Below are 20000 nucleotides of genomic sequence, written 5' to 3' on the forward strand. Positions count from 1 at the left end.
TCCAAGAGGTTGAAGTCCCCAAACCCAACCAATCTCTCTGTCAAAGAGGTTGAAGTCCCCAAACCCAACCAATCTCTCTGTCCAATAGGTTGAAGTCCCTGAACCCAACCAATCTCTATGTCCAAGAGGTTAAAGTCCCGAAACCCAAACAATCTCTCTGTCCAAGAGGTTAAAGTCCCCAAACCCAACCAATCTCTCTGTCCAAGGGGTTGAAGTCCCCGAACCCAACCAATCTCTCTGTCCAAGAGGTTAAAGTCCCCAAACCCAACCAATCTCTCTGTCCAAGAGGTTAAAGTCCCCAAACCCAACCAATCTCTATGTCCAAGAGGTTAAAGTCCCCAAACCCAAACAATCTCTCTGTCCAAGAGGTTAAAGTCCCCAAACCCAACCAATCTCTCTGTCCAAGAGGTTAAAGTCCCCGAACCCAACCAATCTCTCTGTCCAAGAGGTTAAAGTCCCCAAACCCAACCAATCTCTCTGTCCAAGAGGTTGAAGTCCCCGAACCCAACCAATCTCTCTATCCAAGAGGTTGAAGTACACGAACCTAACCAATCTCTGTATCCAAGAGGTTGAAGTCCCCGAACCCAACCAATCTCTCTATCCAGGAGGTTGAAGTCACCAAACCCAACCAATCTCTTTATCCAGGAGGTTGAAGTCCCCATATTGAAAAGAAACCAGCTGTGACATCATCACCCAAAGGATTCTGCCCACCCATAGAATTAGAATTCTACTTCTATCAATGATTCTAATTAATTCTAATTCTACTTCTATCAATGATTCGAATTCATTCTAATTCTATTTCTATCAATGATTCTAATTCATTCTAATTCTACTTCTATCAATGATTCTAATTCATTCTAATTCTAATTCTATCTAGGATTCTAATCCATTCTAATTCTACTGACCCTCCATCTTAGGATCACGTCAGTAAGCCCCTGGTCTTATAGGTTAGAAAGTCTCGATCCTAACCCCAGCCTCCATCTTGGGATCACGTCAGTAAGCCCCTGGTCTTATAGGTTAGAAAGTCTCGATCCTAACCCCAGCCTCCATCCTGGGACCATGTCAGTAAGCCCCTGGTCTTATTGGTTAGAAAGTCTTGATCCTAACCCCAGCCTCCATCTTGGGATCACGTCAGTAAGCCCCTGGTCTTATAGGTTAGAAAGTCTCTATCCTAACCCCAGCCTCCATCCTGGGATCATGTCAGTAAGCCCCTGGTCTTATAGGTTAGAAAGTCTCGATCCTAACCCCAGCCTCCACCTTGGGATCATGTCAGTAAGCCCCTGGTCTTATAGGTTAGAAAGTCTCGATCCTAACCCCAGCCTCCATCTTGGGATCATGTCAGTAAGCCCCTGGTCTTATAGGTTAGAACGTCTCTATCCTAACCCCAGCCTCCATCTTGGGATCATGTCAGTAAGCCCCTGGTCTTATAGGTTAGAAAGTCTCAATCCTAACCCCAGCCTCCATCTTGGGATCATGTCAGTAAGCCCCTGGTCTTATAGGTTAGAAAGTCTTGATCCTAAATCCCATCTCCTCTGACACCACTGATCAGTTTCCCTTAGTCCAATACAAACCTAAACCATGAGGACGATAAAAGTCTAAATTGATATTAGATAATTATCTAGGCCAGGGAAACTTCCTTCCAGTATCTAGGGATAACTTCCTCCCAGTGTAGTGTCAGTGACACAGCTCTCATTGGATAACTTCCTCCCAGTGTAGTGTCAGGGACACAGCTCTCATTGGATAACTGCCTCACAGTGTAGTGTCAGTGACACAGTTCTCATTGGATAACTTCCTCCCAGTGTAGTGTCAGTGACACAGTTCTCATTGGATAACTTCCTCCCAGTGTAGTGTCAGTGACACAGTTCTCATTGGATAACTTCTTCCCAGTCAGTCAGTGACACAGTTCTCATTGGATAACTTCCTCCCAGTAAGTCAGTGACACAGCTCTCATTGGATAACTTCCTCCCAGTCAGTCATTGACACAGCTCTCATTGGATAACTTCCTCCCAGTCAGTCAGGGACACAGCTCTCATTGGATAACTTCCTCCCAGTCAGTCAGGGACACAGCTCTCATTGGATAAATCCTCTTAAATGTAATGGCAAAATGTAGATTTCTGCCTAAATAGACATACCCAAAAGTAACTGCTTTTCATGTGTAATTATATGATTCTGACATACAAAACCATGGAACATTTGAAAAGAAGACAACTGGGAGATGATGAGGAAATGGACTAGACAGATAGGAGTTACATAGTTTAGAATACACAATATCAAGTACACACAAAATAACAGTTTTTTTGTAGTTTTATTTTGAAAGTCATCTTTCATTGACAAGCTATATGTGAATTATTGATGCCCAGAGCTGGAAAAACATCAGATGGCTTCCACAACATGTGAACAATATCAGGGGAAATAAATGGGATTGTTAGACCTAACAAATAGAAATGGGCAGATGGTTTAGTAAGTGGTGTCAGGTGTGGCCACAAAATGTTTCCAAGTGTCCCTAAACCTCTCCAAAGTGGCATATGTCTGTAAAATAAGATCATCGTGTGATGGTTGTGAGGTTGCTTTGGGGCCCCAAATTCAGCCATTTCCAACACTAGTTGCTCTCAGAAGGCCAACTGGGGTTTATCCTTTTGGGGCCCCAGCCACTTCCAACACTAGTTGCTCTCAGAAGGCCAACTGGGGTTTATCCTTTTGGGGCCCCAGCCACTTCCAACACTAGTTGCTCTCAGAAGGCCAACTGGGGTTTATCCTTTTGGGGCCCCAGCCACTTCCAACACTAGTTGCTCTCAGAAGGCCAACTGGGGTTTATCCTTTTGGGGCCCCAGCCACTTCCAACACTAGTTGCTCTCAGAAGGCCAACTGGGGTTTATCCTTTTGGGGCCCCAGCCACTTCCAACACTAGTTGCTCTCAGAAGGCCAACTGGGGTTTATCCCTTTGGGGCCCCAGCCACTTCCAACACTAGTTGCTCTCAGAAGGCCAACTGGGGTTTATCCCTTTGGGGCCCCAGCCACTTCCAACACTAGTTGCTCTCAGAAGGCCAACTGGGGTTTATCCTTTTGGGGCCCCAGCCACTTCCAACACTAGTTGCTCTCAGAAGGCCAACTGGGGTTTATCCTTTTGCTTTTGCCATCTACTTGTGGAGAAAGAAAGCACTTACTGTAGCAGTGTCCACCAAGTGGTTAAAACAAGTCTTATACTACTTCCTGGTCTTGTGGAGGACCTGGTAGTAGCCTATCAGAGCATCAGATGGCTTCTGGTGGCATCTGGTTTTCTGAGCTGGTCATGGGTGCACCTCAGCCACGCTCAAAGTCCTAAACAATATCAGAACCACCATCGATAAGAGACATTACTGTGCAGCCGTATTCATCAACCTGACCAAGGCTTTCGACTCTGTCAATCACAACATTCTTATTGGCAGACTCAACAGCCTTGGTTTCTCAAATGATTGCCTCACCTGGTTCACCAAATACTTCTCTGATAGAGTTCAGTGTGTCAAATCGGAGGGCCTGTTGTCCGGACCTCTGGCAGTCTATGGGGGTGCCACAGGGTTAAATTCTCGGGCCGACTCTCTTCTCTGTAAACATCAATGATGTCGCTCTTGCTGCTGGTGATTCTCTGATCCACCTCTACGCAGACGACACCATTCTATATACATCTGGCCCTTCTTTGGACACAGTGTTAACTAACCTCCAGATGAGCTTCAATGCCACACAACACTCTTTCTGTGGCCTCTAACTGCTCTTAAACGCAAGTAAAACTAAATGCATGCTATTCAACCGATCGCTGCCCTGCTAGGGAAGTTGTTGCTTCAAGGTCCTTGAGGCTCCTTGAGGCTCCTTAGGTGTGGAGACTCCATCTAGCCGTGGATTGTTGTGATCACTGCTTTAACTCCTGGATAATCTGACCAATAATGTGTGGCTGAATCTATCCGTTGGGTTATATAGCATGAACAATAAAGACACTCACACACAAGGAGAAGGTAGATAGATGTCAGCGACATATAGACTCACCGGGCAAATGAGTCAATTCAATGTCTATTCTATGTTGGTTTAACCGAAATGACGTGGCAACAACGTTGAATCAGCCGGTGTTAGCCCAGTGAGGAGAGGGTTGAGATTTAGGGGCGAGGCATCAGACCAGCATATAATCCCACCGCTGGCCCTAATCTCTCATCTCTTTCCCTAATCCAGATTGCTGGTGCTGGGATGGAGGGATTGAGGGAGGTATGTGAGTGTGTGTGTGAGAGAGTGTATGTGTGTGAGAGAGAGTGTGCGTGTGAGAGAGAGTGTGCGTGTGAGAGAGAGTGTGTGTGTGTGAGAGGGTGTGTGTATGTGAGAGAGAGAGTTTTTGTGTGTGTGTGTGTGTGTGTAAGAGGATGCGTGTGTGAGAGGGTGTGTGTGTGAGAGAGTGTGTGTGTGTGAGAGAGAGTGTGCGTGTGAGAGAGTGTGCGTGTGTGTGAGAGAGAGTTTTTGTGTGTGTGTTAGGGGAAGGGGACGATGGCCTACTGAAACCTACATTTCAGACTATTACGTTGGTCATGGTGTGGCCATCAGCCAGAATATAGTAATCCTAGCAGATGAGATTGGAGTAATGTGTGTGTGTGTGTGTGTGTGTGTGTGTGTGTGTGTGTATTACTATCCTCCTGGGTACCTGAAATCCCCCAAAGTCCCTACAAGGAGAGTAAAACATTGAAAATTCTCCCTCGTGGTGACATTTCTCACGTCCCCACAAGGACAAAGGCTATTTTAAGATTAGGGGTTAGGGTTTAGGTTTAGAGTTAGGGTTAGGGGTTAGGTTTAGAGTTAGGGGTTAGGGGTTAGGTTTAGAGTTAGGGGTTAGGGGTTAGGTTTAGAGTTATGGGTTAGGGGTTAGGTTTAGAGTTAGGGGTTAGGGGTTAGGTTTAGAGTTAGGGGTTAGGTTTAGAGTTATTGTTAGGGGTTAGGGGTTAGGTTTAGAGTTAGGGGTTAGGGTTTAGGTTTAGAGTTAGGGGTTAGGTTTAGAGTTAGGGTTAGGGGTTAGGGGTTAGGTTTAGAGTTATGGGTTAGGGTTTAGGTTTAGAGTTAGGGGTTAGGTTTAGAGTTAGGGGTTAGGGGTTAGGTTTAGAGTTAGGGGTTAGGGGTTAGGTTTAGAGTTAGGGGTTAGGGGTTAGGTTTAGAGTTAGGGATTAGTGGTTAGTGGTTAGGGTTAGGGGTTATGTTTAGAGTTAGAGGTTAGGGGTTAGGTTTAGAGTTAGGGGTTAGGTTTAGAGTTAGGTTTAGAGTTAGGGGTTAGGTTTAGAGTTAGGTTTAGAGTTAGGGTTAGAGATTAGGATTAGGTTTAGAGTTAGTGTTACAGGTGAGGATTAGGTTTAGAGTTAGTGTTAAAGGTTAGGATTAGGTTTAGAGTTAGAGTTAGAGTTAGGGTTTAGGTTTAGAGTTAGGGGTATCGGTCCCTACAAGGATAGTAATATCAAACGTGTATGTGTGGAGATGCTACCTAGTACTTGCACTACACATTCTACAGACTATGTCAATGCAAAGTGACTTGAATGAGATTGGGAGACACTGAGGGAGACCGTGAGAGAGACAGGTAGACAGTGATGGAGACGGTGAGGGAGACGGTGAGGGAGACAGTGCAGGTGAGAGCAGCACAAAGTGTGAAAGACAACCCCTCAGACAACCCCTACTATCTGCCAAACCCGAAAGTCTGAAGAGCTGCTGCTTGGCAAGGCACCTAGCCTAGCTGCTAACTATCAAGCTAGCCAGGTTTCCTTGACAGTTTGAAAACAGCCCGCAACGCGGTTAGCCCTTGTGGCTGGGACTGCGGATAGTCCCAGGCTTGTGGATGTTTAAATTCCTGCTGTTTGTTGCTGTGCTGTTTGGAAATTGAGTGAAGTACCAGCATTAGCCTATGTTGCTACCATCATGTTAAAGGTAATGGAGTAATGGAGACAACAGTGTTTCACTCTCACCGGTGGCTTATCTTTTTAAGCACTAACAAGATGTCTATAAGCAATTGTTACGGTGATAGGAAAATAGCATCAAGAGCTTTGTCCAATTACTGGTGGACTCAACTAACAAAAGAATGGATGATCTGATCAGAGAAGTCCAAGACCTTAAGAGCAATCTGCAGTTTTCCCAGGGAGAGGTGGATATCATGAAAGAGACTTGTAGTCAGAACTAAGTCAACATCAACAGAGAAGAGGTGACTCTGGAATGCTGGCCTTCTAGGCAGAGTTCCTCTGTCCAGTCTCAACGTCAACAGTGAAGAGGCAACTCCGGGATGCTGGCCTTCTAAGCAGAGTTCCTCTGTCCAGTCTCAACGTCAACAGTGAAGAGGTGACTCCGTGATGCTGGCCTTCTAGGCAGAGTTCCTCTGTCCAGTCTCAACGTCAACAGAGAAGAGGTGACTCCGGAATGCTGGCCTTCTAGGCAGAGTTCCTCTGTCCAGTCTCCACGTCAACAGTGAAGAGGCGACTCCGGGATGCTGGCCTTCTAGGCAGAGTTCCTCTGTCCAGTCTCAATGTCAACAGAGAAACTATTGAGAATGATAGCAGACTATTGCCACTAGATATAGACAACCTAGATGGTAAACTATTGAGAATGATAGCAGACTATTGCCACCCTATTCTGCTATATCTTTAACTGAAGCCTAAAGGACTGTGTGTCCACAGGCGTGGAAGGAAGCTAAAGGAATTCCACTGCCTAAAAAGAGTAAAGCACCATTTTCTTGCCCTCAGCCGACCAATCAGTTTGCAGTCTGTTCTTAGTAAACTGATGGAGAGAATTGTGAACAAGTCAACTAAGGACTTTCAGCATGCATATAGAGATGGGCACTCAACTTGTACTGCACCGACTCAGGTGACAGATGATTGGTTAATAGAATAATCGGATAATAGGGTGACAGTTGAAGCTGTTTTGTTACATTTCAGTGCAGCCTTTGATGTTATTGATTATCAATTATTATTGAAGAAACACACTTGCTATGGCTTTACATCACCTGTCATCACATGGTTGGAGAGTTTATCCAATAGAATACAGTGTTCTTCAATGGAAGCTTCTCTAACATCAGATACGTACAGTGTGGTGTCCCTCAGGGCAGTTTCCTAGGGCCGTTACTATTCTCTATTTCTACTAATGATTTGTCACTGGTCTTACGCAAAGCTAGAACGACTATGTTGATGATTCCACACTCTACATGTTGGCAGCCAAAGCCAGTGAGCTCACAAAGTTTGAATGAGGAGTTACAGTCCGTATCAGAACGGGTGATCAATAATAAACTGGTTTTAAATACACATCTACACCTAAAAGCATTTGGTTCAAAACCTTCTCTAGGACCTAAACCTCAACTGGAGTTGTCAGATAGTTATTCCTTTACTCATTGTGGAGTTTCCCAGTATAAAAGTTGCGACCGTTAAGAAAGTTGAGGAACATTGGATGGTCAAGTCATATTGACAAAGTTGTTGTTGTTACAACATGGCTCAAGATTGTAACAATGGGAAACTCCACACTGAGTAAAGGAATAAGTAAATGAATTTATTCCAGAAATAAAGTAAACACTCACAACAATAATCAGATGAGGCATGAAGGTCAGGAAATTAGGCGTCAACTGCCAAAACCACAACAAAATAACCAAAGGTATGCATGGAGAGAGGAATCTCTTGCTGAATGGGGAAACAGTGGCTTTATGCCACAGCTGAGCTTACACAGGTGTGCCCCATCAGCACTGACAACTCTCCCAGCTCCGCCCACCTATCCTGCTCCGCCCACCTATCCTACTCCGCCCACCTCTCCAACTCCGCCCACCTCACCAGCTCCGCCCACCTCTCCTGCTCCGCCCACCTCTCCAACTCCGCTCACCTCTCCAACTCCGCCCACCTCACCAGCTCCGCCCACCTCTCCAACTCCGCCCACCTCACCAGCTCTGCCCACCTCTCCTACTCCGCCCACCTGTCCTCCTCCGCCCACCTCTCCTCTTCCGCCCACCTCTCCTGCTCCGCCCACCTATCCTCCTCCGCCCAACTCTCCAGCTCCGCCCACCTCTCCAACTCCGTCCACCTCTCCAATTCTCCGCCCACCTATTCTTCTACGCCCAACTATCCTGCTCCGACACATTTCGTCCTCCGCCCACCTCTCCTCCTCCACCCAATAATCTCCTACTCTGCCCACCTCTTCTCCTCCTCCGCCCACCTCTCCTCCTCCTCCTCCGCCCACCTCTCCTCCTCCTCCTCCGCCCACCTCTCCTCCTCCACCCACCAATCTCCGGCAGGAAGTAAGCACAGCAAAACCCAGTAGACAGAGTAGGGTGGGGCCGTCACATTGTGAAGATGGGGAGGGGTTAGTCTGTTATATAAGATGTTCTGTGTTTTTATTTTTACATACAAATCAACTGTACTAGTTGTTCAGGCTGTGGTCTTGTCCCATCTTGATTACTGTCTGGTAATAGGGTCAAGTACAGCTGTCACGTTCTGACCTCAGTTCCTTTGTTATGTCTTTGTTTTAGTATGGTCAGGGCATGAGTTGGGGTGGGTAGTCTATGTTCTTTTTTCTATGTTGTGTTTATGTGTTTGGCCTGGTATGGTTCTCAATCAGAGGCAGGTGTCGCTCGTTGTCTCTGATTGAGAATCATACTTAGGTAGCCTGTTTTTCCCATTTTGGTTGTGGGTGTTTATTTTCTGTTGTGTGTCTGCACCAGACAGAACTGTTTCGTTTTAGTTTCTGTCGTTCACGTTGTTATTTTGCATTTTCAGTGTTCAGTTGATTCATTAAATATTAACATGGACACATACCACGCTGCGCTTTGGTCTCATTCCAACGACGATCGTTACAACAGCAAAGAAAGACCTAGCAACACTAGACTCTATTATTATGGTAGGAGATGGTAGGAGACTGTTTCAAATACCTCAATGGACCGTAAAGGAAATCACCACCTTCACGCACTTAGAGAAATTAGGAATATCATGGAGGCATTAGAACTAGGGGTTATATGAACTAGGGGTTATATGGAGACATTAGAACTAGGGGTTATATGGAGGCATTAGAACTAGGGGTTATATGAACTAGGGATTATATGAACTAGGGGTTATATGAACGGTGAGGGGGGGGTGAGGTATGGTGGGGTGGGTGGGTATGGTGAAGGGGGGGTGGGATAGGGTGGGGTATGGTGAGGTATGGTGGGGTATGGTGAGGGGGGGTGGTGTATGGTGAGGGGTGGTGGGGTATGGTGGGATATGGTGAGGGGGGGTGGGGTATGGTGAGGGGGTGAGGTTTGGTGGGGTATGGTGGGATATGGTGAGGGGGGTGGGGTATGGTGGGGTATGGTGGGATATGGTGAGGTGGGTGGGGTATGGTTGGATATGGTGAGGTGGGTGGGGTATGGTGGGGTATGGTGAGGGGGGGTGAGGTATGGTGGGGTATGGTGAGGGGGGGTGAGGTATGGTGGGTTATGGTGAGGGGTGGTGAGGTATGGTGGGGTATGGTGAGGGGTGGTGAGGTATGGTGGGGTATGGTGAGGGGGGGTGAGGTATGGTGGGGTATGGTGAGGGGGCTATGGTGGGGTATGGTGAGGGGGGGTATGGTGAGGTATGGTGAGGGGGGGGTGGGGTATGGTGAGGGGGGTGAGGTTTGGTGGGGTATGGTGAGGGATATGGTGAGGGGGGTGGGGTATGGTGGGGTATGGTGGGATCTGGTGAGGGGGGTGGGGTATGGTGCGATATGGTGAGGTGGGTGGGGTATGTTGGGGTATGGTGAGGGGGGGTGAGGTATGGTGGGGTATGGTGAGGGGGGGTGAGGTATGGTGGGGTATGGTGAGGGTATTGGGTAGGTTTTGGGATGAGGGGAGGTTTTGGGATGAGGGAAGGTTTTGGGATGAGGTGAGGTTTTGGGATGAGGGGAGGTTTTGGGATGAGGGGAGGTTTTGGGATGAGGGGAGGTTTTGGGATGAGGGGAGGTTTTGGGATGAGGGGAGATTTTGTATCTCAACATGGTAAACAGTGAAATAAGTATAGCCAGTTATAATTGTAATGGCTTAGCAGATAATAAGAAAACACAATCAGTATTTCCCTGGATAAAAGAGAAGGAATATAATATATATTGTTGCCAGGAAACCTAGATGAAGTTGGCTGGCAAAAGGAGATATATTTCTCCCATAGGCAAAGAGACTGAAAAAGGATTGATGATATTAATGAACAGTCATTTTGATCCGAATGTGCAAACTGCTCAAAAAGATCTGCAAGGAAGCTGGATCCATCTACATATGTCACTGGATCACAAACAGACCTGGTTTATTAATCTGTACTGTCTAAATGCTGATCATCTGTCGTCCTGCCCCTTGAACGAGGCAGTTCCCCCAGTAGGCTGTCATTTCTAAATAAGAATTTGTTATTTTAACTGACTTGCCTCGTTAAATAAATACTTAAAACATCTCATGGAACAGTGAGTACTATGAGGGAACACGCACAAACACTATTTTGTTTTTAGTTGATTGTTTGTATTGTTGTTTACTGTTTGTATATATTTTGTATTTTAAATGCGACTGTCCGTGTCGTTGTTGACACCCGCCATGTTTAGTGTTCTTGTGGACCACAGGGGGAATAGGCACTGCCTCTGCAAAAGCTCATGGGGATCCAAATAAACAAATAATATTTTTTCTAGTTTCACAGTCTTGCACCGTGTGTGTGTGTGTGTGTGTGTGTGTGTGTGTGTGTGTGTGTGTGTGTGTGTGTGTGTGTGTGTGTGTGTGTGTGTCTAAGTGTGTGTGTGTGGTTATCACGTTAACAGGGCAGTTAGTGTGACAGAGCGCTCAACTCCCCAGGGTCCCCAATGTCAGAGAAGGGAAAGTGTGCGTGGGTGTTAAGGTGTGTTGTGATTCTGAGGTTAACAGAAGTTTATGTGTGTGTGTGTGTGTGTGTGTGTGTGTGTGTGTGTGTGTGTGTTAGGGTGTTTTGGGATTCTGAGGTTAACAGAAGTGTGTGTGTGTATATGTCTGTGTGTGTGTGTGTGTATGTATGTGTGTATGTATGTGTGTGTGTATATGTGTGTGTGTATGTATGTGTGTGTATATGTGTGTGTATATGTGTGTATATGTGTGTGTATATGTGTGTGTATATGTGTGTATATGTGTGTATATGTGTGTGTGTATGTATGTGTGTGTATATGTGTGTGTATATGTGTGTGTATATGTGTGTATATGTGTGTGTATATGTGTGTGTGTCTATGTGTATATACACGTTACCTGTGTCACTTTAAAGGGTGATGAAGTGCCAAAGCCAGAAATCACACACGCCGTCTCTCGCCACGCTGTCTCTTGCCACGCCGTCTCTCGCCACGCCGTCTCTCGCCACGCTATCTCTCGCCACGCTATCTCTCGCCACGCTGTCTCTCGCCACGCTGTCTCTCGCCACACTGTCTCTCGCCACGCTGTCTCTCGCCACGCTATCTCTCGCCACTTCGAGTCTCACAGCGAGAGGAAGTCTATTTCTACTGAGTGTACGTGTGTTCGTGTCAGGCCTTGCATACTCAGGTCGTCTACCCCCTACTGAGAAAAACTCCTGACGTCTGTCTTTCTTCATAATCAAATAACATTTAGATCAGACACCCATATATATACCCCACAAGACATGCCACCAGGGGTCTCTTCACAGTCCCCGTTCAAAACTAATTCACGGCTATAAAAAAGTATTATATAGGGTCATGATCATTAAACTGAGGTCCTGACTCTGTAGTTCATCTGGGGCAGGGTCATGAGGTCCTGACTCAAGTTCATCTGAGGAAGTGTCATGAGGTCCTGACTCTGTAGTTCATCTGGGGAAGGGTCATGAGGTCCTGACTCTGTAGTTCATCTGGGGAAGGGTCATGAGGTCCTGACTCTGTAGTTCATCTGGGGAAGGGTCATGAGGTCCTGACTCTAGTTCATCTGGGGAAGGGTCATGAGGTCCTGACTCTGTAGTTCATCTGGGGAAGGGTCATGAGGTCCCGACTCTAGTTTATCTGGGGAAGGGTCATGAGGTCCTAACTCTGTAGTTCATCTGGGGAAGGATCAAGGAGACAAAGGAGGCCGACAGCAGAGTATTTGAGTGGAGCTGGTTTTGGAGAGATCCCAATTTGACTTGAGAGAAGAGATCCCAATTTTGCTGGAGAGGAGAGATCCCAATTTGACTGGAGTGCAGAGCGAGAGTGGCCTGAAGGGTGTTTATCATCCCAAATGGCTCTGTAAGTGTGGAGAGGATATTCTCCGCTGCTGGCCGGCTCTCCAGGTACCATTACATGAGCCTGAAGACACTGGTTGTCTCTCCAGGTACCATCACATGAGTCTGAAGACACTGGCCGTCTCTCCAGGTACCATCACATGAGTCTGAAGACACTGGCAGGCTCTCCAGGTTCCATCATATGAGTCTGAAGACACTGGCCGTCTCTCCAGGAACCATCACATGAGCCTGAAGACACTGGCAGGCTCTCCAGGTACCATCACATGAGCCTGAAGACATTGGCCGCCTCTCCAGGTACCATGACATGAGTCTGAAGACACTGGCTGTCTCTCCAGGTACCATCACATGAGCCTGAAGACACTGGCCGTATCTCCAGGTACCATCACATGAGCCTGAAGACACTGGCCGTCTATCCATGTACCATCACATGAGTCTGAAGACACTGGCCAGCTCTCCAGGTTCCATTACATGAGCCTGAAGACACTGGCTGTCTCTCCAGGTTCCATCACATGAGCCTGATGACACTGGCCATCTCTCCATGAGCCTGAAGACACTGGCAGGCTATCAATGTACCATCACATGAGCCTGAAGACACTGGCCATCTCTCCAGGTTCCATCACATGAGCCTGATGACACTGGCTGGCTCTCCAGGTACCATCACATGAGCCTGAAGACACTGGCCGCCTCTCCAGGTTCCATCACATGAGCCTGAAGACACTGGCCGTCTCTCCAGGTACCATCACATGAGCCTGAAGACACTGGCCGCCTCTCCAGGTTCCATCACATGAGCCTGAAGACACTGGCCGTCTCTCCAGGTACCATCACATGAGCCTGAAGACACTGGCCGCCTCTCCATGAGCCTGAAGACAATGGCAGTCTCTCCAGGAACCATCTCATGAGCCTGAAGACACTGGCCGTCTCTCCAGGTTCCATCACATGAGCCTGAAGACACTGGCCGTCTCTCCATGAGCCTGAAGCTCCAGACAGGCCAAACTCCTGTTTCTAAAAATGTATTCAAAAATTGAATTCAAAAGCACTAATTAGTGATTTTTCATTTAATTTGTATTTAATTCTATGTAAGTCACAGCCTATATGTACAATGTACTGACTATAATGGTTTAATCCAACTAAATGTTTTTTAAATGCTGAGTGCTGTATGTCCCTACCAGCCTATTGTGTCTCAGTCCCAAAAGCTTCACAATGTATTTCTTTGTAGACTATAGCATTGAAACAACTGAAATAATATAGCCTCAATAATTCATTTAGTTAGACTCCCTGTCTGGCTCCTGACCTATTTAGACTGTTAATATGCTGTTTAATAAGATATGTAGTCTATTCAGAGTGTTTATTTTACATTTATTTCACCTTTATTTAACCAGGTAGGCCAGATCACCTTTATTTAACCAGGTAGGCCAGATCACCTTTATTTAACCAGGTAGGCCAGTTGACAAAAAGTTCTTATTTACAACAGCGACCTGGACAAGATAAAGCAAAGCAGTTTGACACAAACAACAACACAGAGTTACATATAAACAAACGTACAGTCAACATCACAATGGAAAAATCTATATACAGTGTGTGCAAATGTAGAAGAGTAGGGAGGAAGACAATAAATTGGCCATAGAGGCGAAATAATTACAATTTAGCATTATAATATTGGAGTGATAGATGTGCAGATGATGATGTGCAAGTAGAGATACTGGGGTGCAAAAGAGCAAGAGGGTAAGTAATAATATGGGGATGAGGTAGTTGGGTGGGCTATTTACAGATTGGCTGTGTACAGGTAAGCTGCTCTGACAGCTGATGCTTAAAGTTAGAGAGGGAGATATAAGACTCCAGCTTCAGAGATTTCTGCAATTCGTTCCAGTCATTGGCAGCAGAGAACTGGAAGGAAAGTCGGGTAAAGCAAGTGTTGGCTTCGGGGATGACCAGTGAGATATACCTGCTGGAGTGCGTGGTATGGGTGGGTGTTGCTATGGTGACCAGTGAGCTGAGATAAGGTGGGGCTTGTAGATGACCTGGAGCCAGTGGGTTTGGCGACAAATATGAAGCGAGGGCCAGCCAACGAGAGCATACAGGTTGCAGTGGTGGGTAGTATATGGGGCTTTGGTGACAAAACGGATGGCACTGTAATAAACTACATCCAGTTTGCTGAGTAGAGTGTTGGAGGCTATTTCGTAAATGACATCGCTGAAGTCAAGGATCGGCAAGATAGTCAGTTTTACGAGGGAATATTTGGAGGCATGACTGAAGGAGGCTTTGTTGCGAAATAGGAAGCCGGTTCTAGATTTAATTTTGGATTGGAGATGTTTAATGTGAGTCTGGAAGGAGAGTTTACAGTCTAACCAGGCACCTAGGTATTTGTAGTAGTCCACATATTCTAAGTCACAACCGTCCAGAGTAGTGAAGCTGATCGGGCATGCGGGTGCGGGCAGCGATCGGTTGAAGAGCATGCACTTAGTTTTACTAGTATTTAAAAGCAGTTGGAATTACGGAAGGAGAGTTGTATGGCATTGAAGCTCGTCTGGAGGTTAGTTAACACAGTGTCCAAAGAAGGGCCAGATGTATACAGAATGGTGTTGTCTGCGTATAGGTGGAGCAGAGTATCAGCAGCAGCAAGAGCGACATCATTGATATACACAGAGAAAAGAGTCGGCCTGAGAATTGAACCCTGTGGCACCCCCATAGAGACTGCCAGAGATCCAGACAACAGCCCCTCCAATTTGACACACTGAACTCTATCTGAGAAGTAATTGGTGAACCAGTTGAGGCAGTCATTTGAGAAGCCACGGCTGTTTAGTCTGCCAATAAGAATGTGATGATTGACAGAGTCGAAAGCCTTGGCCAGGTCGATGAATACGGCTGCACAGTACTGTCTTCTATCGATGGCGGTTCTGATATCGTTTAGGACCTTGAGCGTTGCTGAGGTGCATCCATGACCAGCTCTGAAACCAGATTGCATAGCGGAGTAGGTCCGGTGGGATTCGAAGTGGTCGGTGATCTGTTTGTTAACTTATCTTTCGAAGACCGTAGAAAGGCAGGGTAGGATAGATATAGGTCTACAACAGTTTGGGTCTAGAGTGTCTCCCCCTTTGAAGAGAGGGATGACCGTGGCAGCTTTCCAATCATTGGGGATCTCAGATGATACAAAAGAGAGGTTGAACAGGCTAGCAATAGGGGTTGCAACAATTTTGGTGGATAATTTTAGAAAGAGAGGGTCCAGATTGTCTAGCCCAGCTGATTTGTGCGGATTCAGATTTTGCAGTTCTTTCAGAACATCAGCTATCTATATTTGAGTGAAGAAGAAGCGGTGTTTGGGCAAGTTGCCGCAAGGGGTGCTGAGATGTTGGCCGGGGTAACCAGGTGGAAAGCATGGTCAGCCATGGAAAAATGCTTATTGAAATGATCGATTATCGTAGATTTATCGGTGGTGACAGTGTTTCCTATCCCTTAGTGCAGTGGGCAGCTGGGAGGATATTCTCTTATTCTCCATGGACTTTGTAGTGTCCAAAAACTTTTTGGAATTAGTGCTACAGGATGCAAATTTCTGTTTGTAAAAGCTAGCCTTTGCTTTCCTAACTGACTGAGTATATTGGTTCCTGGCTTCCCTGAAAATGTGCAAATCGTGGGGGCTATTCGGTGCTAATGCAGGATGCCACAGGAGGTTTTTGTGCTGGTCAAGGGCAGTTAAGTATGGGGGGAACCAAGGGCTATATCTATTCTTAGTTCTACATTTTTTGAATGGGGCATGCTTATCTAAGATGGTGAGGGAAGCACTTGTAAAGAGCAACCAGGTATCCTCAGCTGACGGGATGAGGTCAATATCCTTCCAGAATACCCGGGCCAGATTGATTAGAAAGTGTTTTAGGAAGTGTTTGACAGTGATGAGGGGTGGTCATTTGACCGCGGACCCATTACGCATGCAGGCAATGAGGCAATGATAGCTGAGATCAATCAGCTGAGATCGATCAACAAGACAATCAAAACAGACATCCCACTGCCATACCATCTTGGAAGTTAGGCTATATGCTGTTTAATATGCTATGTAGTCTATTCAGAGTGTTAATATGCTGTTTAAATATGCTATGTAGTCTATTCAGAGTGTTTAATATGCTATGTAGTCTATTCAGAGTGTTTAATATGACATGTAGCCTATTCAGAGTGTTTAATATGACATGTAGTCTATTGAGATTGTGTAATATGACATGTAGCCTATTTATAGTGTTTAATATGACATGTAGCCTATTCAGAGTGTGTATATGCTGTTTAATATGACATGTAGCCTATTCAGAGTGTTTAATATGACATGTAGCCTATTCAGAGTGTTAATATGACATGTAGCCTATTCAGAGTGTTTAATATGACATGTAGTCTATTCAGAGTGTTTAATATGACATGTAGCCTATTCAGAGTGTTTAATATGACATGTAGCCTATTCAGAGTGTTTAATATGACATGTAGCCTATTCAGAGTGTTAATATGACATGTAGCCTATTCAGAGTGTTTAATATGACATGTAGCCTATTCAGAGTGTTTAATATGACATGTAGTCTATTCAGAGTGTTAATATGACATGTAGTCTATTCAGAGTGTTTAATATGACATGTAGTCTATTCAGAGTGTTAATATGCTGTTTAATATGACATGTAGCCTATTCAGAGTGTTTAATATGACATGTAGTCTATTCAGAGTGTTTAATATGACATGTAGCCTATTCAGAGTGTTTAATATGACATGTAGTCTATTCAGAGTGTTTAATATGACATGTAGTCTATTCAGAGTGTTAATATGACATGTAGCCTATTCAGAGTGTTAATATGACATGTAGTCTATTCAGAGTGTTTAATATGACATGTAGTCTATTCAGAGTGTTAATATGCTGTTTAATATGACATGTAGCCTATTCAGAGTGTTTAATATGACATGTAGTCTATTCAGAGTGTTTAATATGACATGTAGCCTATTCAGAGTGTTTAATATGACATGTAGTCTATTCAGAGTGTTTAATATGACATGTAGCCTATTCAGAGTGTTTAATATGACATGTAGTCTATTCAGAGTGTTAATATGACATGTAGTCTATTCAGAGTGTTTAATATGACATGTAGTCTATTGAGAGTGTTTAATATGACATGTAGTCTATTCAGAGTGTTAATATGACATGTAGCCTATTCAGAGTGTTTAATATGACATGTAGTCTATTCAGAGTGTTTAATATGACATGTAGTCTATTCAGAGTGTTTATATACTGTTTAATATGACATGTAGCCTATTCAGAGTGTTTATATACTGTTTAATATGACATGTAGTCTATTCAGAGTGTTTATATACTGTTTAATATGACATGTAGTCTATTCAGAGTGTTAATATGACATGTAGTCTATTCAGAGTGTTTATATACTGTTTAATATGACATGTAGTCTATTCAGAGTGTTAATATGACATGTAGCCTATTCAGAGTGTTTAATATGACATGTAGCCTCCTCAGTGTTTATATGCTATTTAATATGACATGTAGTCTATTCAGAGTGTTTAATATGACATGTAGTCTATTCAGAGTGTTTATGTACTGTTTAATATGACATGTAGTCTATTCAGAGTGTTTAATATGACATGTAGTCTATTCAGAGTGTTAATATGACACGTAGTCTATTCAGAGTGTTTAATATGACATGTAGCCTATTCAGAGGGTTTATGTACTGTTTAATATGACATGTAGTCTATTCAGAGTGTTTAATATGACATGTAGTCTATTCAGAGTGTTAATATGACACGTAGTCTATTCAGAGTGTTTAATATGACATGTAGCCTATTCAGAGTGTTTAATATGACATGTAGTCTATTCAGAGTGTTTAATATGCTATGTAGTCTATTCAGAGTGTTAATATGCTGTTTAAATATGACATGTAGCCTATTCAGAGTGTTTAATATGACATGTAGTCTATTCAGAGTGTTTAATATGACATGTAGCCTATTCAGAGTGTTTAATATGACATGTAGCCTATTCAGAGTGTTTAATATGACATGTAGTCTATTCAGAGTGTTAATATGCTGTTTAATATGACATGTAGCCTATTCAGAGTGTTAATATGCTGTTTAATATGACATGTAGCCTATTTGAATTGTGTGTGTTTCTTACATTCACCTTGTCATGTTTATTCAAATACTGCTGTGTACTGACCTGTCCTGCTGGGTAGATGTCATGATGATGTCAGAGGTAATTATTATTATTATTAGATGTCATTATGATGTCAGAGGTTATTATTAATAGAAGTCATTATGATGTCAGAGGTTATTATTATTAGACGTCATTATGATGTCAGGGAAAATTCTTATTATCATTAGATGTCATTAAGATGTCAGAGGTCATTATTAATATTAGATGTCATGATGATGTCAGAGGTAATTATTATTATTAGATGTAATTATGAAGTCAGAGGTAATTATTATTATTATTAGATATCATGATGATGTCAGAGGTAATTATGATTATTAGATGTCACTATGATGTCATTATTATACATGTCTTTAAATGTTTTATTAATGTTTTAGGATTTACTTGTAGTTTTTCGTGTTTAAAATAAAATATATATATATATATATTCTAAGGGTGGATCAGCTTTAATATTGCAAAAATATTGTTGCTTCCATCAATGCAATTGTCTGCCTCATTTCCAATCCCCCATATATTTTTGGGGTAAATACAGTGAGGCAAAAAAGTATTTAGTCAGCCACCAATTGTGCAAGTTCTCCCACTTAAAAATATGAGAGAGGCCTGTAATTTTCATCATAGGTACACTTCAACTATGACAGACAAAATGAGAAAAAAAATCCAGAAAATCACATTGTAGGATTTTGAATGAATTTATTTGCAAATTATGGTGGAAAATAAGTATTTGGTCAATAACAAAAGTTTATCTCAATACTTATGTTATATACCCTTTGTTGGCAATGACAGAGGTCAAACGTTTTCTGTAAGTCTTCACAAGGTTTTCACACACTGTTGCTGGTATTTTGGCCCATTCCTCCATGCAGATACTTTTTTTGTATAAACATTCATACATATACACCACATACACTCTGTTTTTAGAGTATACCTTTATTATTATTCCCCACCAACCCTACCACCCCCTCCCCCGATTGGAGTAAACTAATTAACAATAAACACTTCAGTTTATACATCTTATACACATTTTACAGACACAAACTATTTCACAATAGTTATATTTTGTTTGTTTTTATGTCCTTCCTCTATTTCTGATGTCCATCCAGTTTGATTTCTATTTGTAACTGTGCTATTTCACAACAGTTCTGAACCTATATACATTTTACAGACCCCGTATGTTTACATTGGTTATCTTGTTATTAGTCCCACCCTGCAGCTCCATTCAACCCCTCCCATCTCTCTCTCAACACCATCCATTTTGGATTTCTATTTGCCATACATTTTGCAACTGCTCTTTGATGCTTCACAAAAGTACTGAACCTTTCTATTCTCAAAGCTTCTACAGATTGTAAATTAAAAATAAACATTTTTGCTAAAATAATTGATATCATTGATCGATTGACTATGACTTTTCAAATCACCCAGTATTGCTATGTGCAGCGTTAGTTCTTGTTAAATGTTGCAATTCTTCAGCCATTCCTGGACCTCCGACCAAAAACGAGCTCCATATGGACAATACCAAAATAAATGATCTAATGACTCTGCCTCCTCACAGCAGAATCTGCAGAGCTGGGAAGGTTGTATCCCCCATATATATAACATTCTATTAGTTGCAATAATTTTATATAATAATTTAAATTGAA

General features: G+C 43.6%; 1 protein-coding gene across 1 annotated transcript in view; it reads right to left on the bottom strand.

Annotated features, from left to right (window-relative positions):
* The window catches only part of LOC118939598 (caM kinase-like vesicle-associated protein), a 189870-nt gene that overhangs the window by 115331 nt on the left and 54539 nt on the right, over positions 1-20000 (bottom strand). The gene's annotated exons all lie outside the window — the stretch shown is intronic.

This window comes from Oncorhynchus mykiss, chromosome 16 (genome assembly GCF_013265735.2).
Source record: "Oncorhynchus mykiss isolate Arlee chromosome 16, USDA_OmykA_1.1, whole genome shotgun sequence".
In the NCBI taxonomy this organism is placed as follows: domain Eukaryota; kingdom Metazoa; phylum Chordata; class Actinopteri; order Salmoniformes; family Salmonidae; genus Oncorhynchus; species Oncorhynchus mykiss.